Raw genomic sequence first — 5,000 nt, 5'->3', positions numbered from 1 at the left:
CATGTGCTTGGATCGGATCGAGCTATTGAGTATTGGGCCTGCATACTCGCTCATCCGTATCCTTTGCGTACCGCCCCATGGCCCTTGTATGTCTGCACCACAGTTCCTGTTCGTTCCGTGCCTATGGCCGGATACGTATTGCACATCGGTATACCTGTCGCTACTCAGGCAACTCGTGTGCGTGGATTGGATCGAGAACATGGTGTGTGCCCCATGTTATAATTGATAGTCCATATCCACTTTATAGGTTAAAGTCATAAGTTGTGATTGCACAACCATTCTTCATAAGAGTTTAATCACTCTTCAACTAACTTTCGTTCTGGTGTCTTGGTATCAAATCGCGTAAGACACAAGATTCTACTGGCCAAATAGAATCTAGCACATTGGTTAACCTGGCGCCGCAGTCAACTCATGTGCTTGGATCGGATCGAGCTATTGAGTATTGGGCCTGCATACTCGCTCATCCGTATCCTTTGCGTACCGCCCCATGGCCCCGTCCTTAGAGTTAATGACTAGTAGGCTTAACTCTTTGTATGTCTGCACCACAGTTCCCGTTCGTTCCGTGCCGTGGCCGGATACGTATTGCACATCGGTATACCTGTCGCTACTCAGGCAACTCGTGTGCGTGGATTGGATCGAGCTCATGGGGTGTGTAGAGATTCCATGTTATAATTGCAAGTCCATATCCACTTTATAGGTTAAAGTCATAAGTTGTGATTGCACAACCATACTTCATAAGAGTTTAATAACTCTTCAACTAACTTTCGTTCTGGTGTCTTGGTATCAAATCGCATAAGACACAAGATTCTACTGGCCAAATAGAATCTAGCACATTGGTTAACCTGACGCCGCAGTCAACTCATGTGCTTGGATCGGATCGAGCTATTGAGTATTGGGCCTGCATACTCGCTCATCCGTATCCTTTGTGTACCGCCCCATGGCCCCGTCCTTAGAGTTAATGACTAATAGGCTTAACTCTTGTTTGTCTGCACCACAGTTCCCGTTCGTTCCGTGCCGTAGCCGGATACGTATTGCACAGTAGTAGACACCGTAATCTGACGTATCTAACACACCACTATTGTAACTCGTCGTCCAAGGACCTTTCAAGTGCCTGATGGCCAGGGGAGCTCTTACACGGCACGGAGACACAGTGATGCTCGCCCATCAAAGTGTACAACGATCGAGTTTGCTTAAGTGTCTGGGTACCTACACACCAGACACAATGCAATGGCCATGGATCCACACAAGGCACATCACATGCAGAAAGCTTCACCAGATTATGACACATACCACACTCTTGTAACTCGTCGTCGAAGGGGCGTTCAAAGTGCCTTACGGCTAGGGGAGATCTAGCACGGCACGGAGACACAGTGATGGTTGCCCATCAAAGTGTACAACGATCGAGTTTGCTTTCCGCGCAAGCGTTCTAAGTGTCTGGGTACCTACACACCAGACACAATGCAATGGCCACGGATCCACACAAGGCACATCACATGCAGAAAGCTTCACCAGATTCTGACACATACCACACTCTTGTAACTCGTCGTCGAAGGGGCGTTCAAAGTGCCTTACGGCTAGGGGGGATCTAGCACGGCACGGAGACACAGTGATGGTCACCCATCAAAGTGTACAACGATCGAGTTTGCTTTCCGCGCAAGCGTTCTAAGTGTCTGGGTATCTAAGCACCAGACACAATGCAATGGCCACGGATCCACACAAGGCACATCACATGCAGAAAGCTTCACCAGATTCTGACACATACCACACACATGCAACTCGTCGTCGAAGGGGCGTTCAAGTGCCTTACGGCTAGGGGAGATCTAGCTCGGCACGGAGACACAGTGATGGTCACCCATCAAAGTGTACAACGAACGAGTTGGCTTTCAACAAATTCTGACACATAGCAAGCGAGCGACCGAGCTACACCGAAGGCAGCCCATGGTTGGTCACTCGCGGACGATCATCAGTAATGATCCTTCCGCAGGTTCACCTACGGAAACCTTGTTACGACTTTTACTTCCTCTAAATCATCAAGTTCGGTCAACTTCAGCCATGCCAGCTGCAGCTCACGAAGGAACCGCGGAAGGTAAGCCTCCAGAAACCTCACTAAATAATCCATCGGTAGTAGCGACGGGCGGTGTGTACAAAGGGCAGGGACGTAATCAGCACTAGCTAATGACTAGTGCTTACTAGAAATTCCAGGTTCATGGGGACCGTTGCAGTCCCCAATCCCGACTAGATGGGCATTTTAGTGATTTCCCGTTCCTCTCGGAATGGGGGCGCCTATTGGCGAGAACACGCTGCGACCCACATTGTAGCACGCGTGCAGCCCAGAACATCTAAGGGCATCACGGACCTGTTATCGCTCATTCTCAGCTTGCTAAACACAAGTTGTCCCGCTAAGCAGGGCAAACGTAGCCGACGACCGCCCGTGAAGGCGCCGCCCGGCTGTAACGTCAGGTGCGCCCGGAGGCGCACTGCTGACAGCGTTCTAGTTAGCATGTTTGAGTCACGTTCGTTATCGGAATTAACCAGACAAATCATTCCACGAACTAAGAACGGCCATGCACCACTACCCTTAAATTTGAGAAAGAGCTATCAATCTGTCTTACCTCGATAAGTTTGGACCTGGTAAATTTTCCCGTGTTGAGTCAAATTAAGCCGCAAGCTCCACTTCTTGTGGTGCCCTTCCGTCAATTCCTTTAAGTTTCAACTTTGCAACCATACTTCCCCCGGAACCCGATTTTGGTTTCCCGGAAGCGACTGAGAGCACCGAATAGGGGTAGCGTCTCCCAATTGCTAATTGGCATCGTTTACGGTTAGAACTAGGGCGGTATCTAATCGCCTTCGATCCTCTAACTTTCGTTCTTGATTAAAGAAAGCATCCATGGCAAACGCTTTCGCTTCAGTTGGTCCTACGACGGTCTACGAATTTCACCTCTCGCGCCGTAATACCAATGCCCCCAACTACTTCTGTTAATCATTACCTCTAGGTTTCTGACAAACCAACGAAATCGTATAAACCGAGGTCATATTCCATTATTCCATGCAAGATTATTCTCGGCCAACGCCAACCCCACGGGGGGGCCGGACGCTTTGTCTTAGCCTGCTTTGAGCACTCTAATTTGTTCAAGGTAAATGTGAGTATCTTGAGCACCATGAGGAGCCCGTGCCGGAGTTAACCGGTAGCACGGTACTCGTTCACAGAGTAACGCCCAAGTACACCATTGTGAGTCGCAGCCGTGAGCGCGCGCACGAACGGCCCCGGCGTGTAACCGGGCGCCCGTGGCGGTCACGTGTCTGGACGGGCAATCAACTTCGAACGTTTTAACCGCAACAACTTTAATATACGCTAGTGGAGCTGGAATTACCGCGGCTGCTGGCACCAGACTTGCCCTCCACTTGATCCTTGTTGAAGGATTTATACTCAACTCATTCCAATTATGGACCATCGTTAGAGAGGTCCATATTGTTATTTCTCGTCACTACCTCCCCGTACTGGGATTGGGTAATTTACGCGCCTGCTGCCTTCCTTGGATGTGGTAGCCATTTCTCAGGCTCCCTCTCCGGAATCGAACCCTGATTCCCCGTTACCCGTCGCAACCATGGTAGTCCTCTACACTACCATCAATAGTTGATAGGGCAGACATTTGAAAGATCTGTCGTCAGTCGACAAGCGACCATACGATCTGCGTCCTTATCCAGACTTCAACTCAAGCCGCCCGGAGGCGATTGGTTTAACTAATAAGTGCACCAGTTCAGCTACCCGCGAGGGCAACAGTCCCGGCATGTTGCATGTATTAGCTCTGGATTTTCCACAGTTATCCAAGTAACTAGTGGTAGGATGATCTTGTGAATTATAGCTGTTATACTGAGCCTTATGCGGTTTCACATTCATTTATGTTTGTACTTAGACATGCATGGCTTAACCTTTGAGACAAGCGTATATTACTGGTAGGATCAACCAGAATTCGTTCCACTACAGACACACACTCGCTTAGTGGGAAATAAATTTCCACACAACTCTCTCTCTCTAGAACCATATGGAATGGCTCTTTGGTGTTGGGTAAGGCACCAATTTGTTGGGGTGTAACGGTCACCACCAACTTTAAGTTTGTTAGGGCACAACGGAAACCACTAACTAAACTTTAGGAAACTAAATTTCCTCACACATTATCTCTCACCATATTAGCACTAGGTGCTATCCACGATTGTACAACGTTTCAACTCTTGAATCGACCGTAGGGCCGCGGAATTGCTTCCGGGCCCCTATTCTCGCTATTAATTGTTCATCTCTTTCAATACATCGAGTTCGTTCCATTGGGTAGTTCGCATGGCGAACGTTTTGATGCAGCCCCCTGGGGGACCACGGCACTTTACACCGGGTATGGTGTATGCGCAACCTACAGATAACAATAAACCCCTTATGCGTGTGTAAACCGATGTTGGGCTGCTCAACATCTTTCATGGTTACATCACTTGCACCAGAACCCACGGTGCCGATTTGGTAATATGTTGTACATTTACTCTCAAGATGTACGCTTCGGCCCCTTATTCAGGGGCTCAAGCTATTACCAGCAAGAACAATCCTCATCCAGACTTGAACTCGAAACACCCGCAGGCGAACGGTTTAACTAATAAGTGCACCAGTCTTGAATCCATGCGTCGGTGGAAACAATGCCGGCGTGTTGCATGTATTAGCTCTGAACTTAGCGAGTGATTGCCTTGCAGCTGTCATACTGAGCGTAGAGCGTGATTATCGCTCACTTGAACCATGTTGAATGGCTCTTTGGTGTAGGGTAAGGCACCAATTTGTTGGGGCGTAACGGTCACCACCAACTTAAGACTTGCTTATAGGTATTTCAACGTTTTCAACTCTTTAATCGACCGTGTTTCATTATCATCTCTTCTTCTTATTAAATGCATCGAGTTCGTTCCATTGGGTAGTTCGCGTGGCGAACGGTTTGATGCAGCCCCCCGGGGGGGACCACGGCACTTTA

Source organism: Anopheles funestus (assembly GCF_943734845.2).
Source record: "Anopheles funestus chromosome X unlocalized genomic scaffold, idAnoFuneDA-416_04 X_unloc_99, whole genome shotgun sequence".
Lineage (NCBI taxonomy): Eukaryota > Metazoa > Arthropoda > Insecta > Diptera > Culicidae > Anopheles > Anopheles funestus.
The sequence above is the reverse complement of the archived record's forward strand: the minus strand, read 5'-3'. Positions refer to the sequence as shown.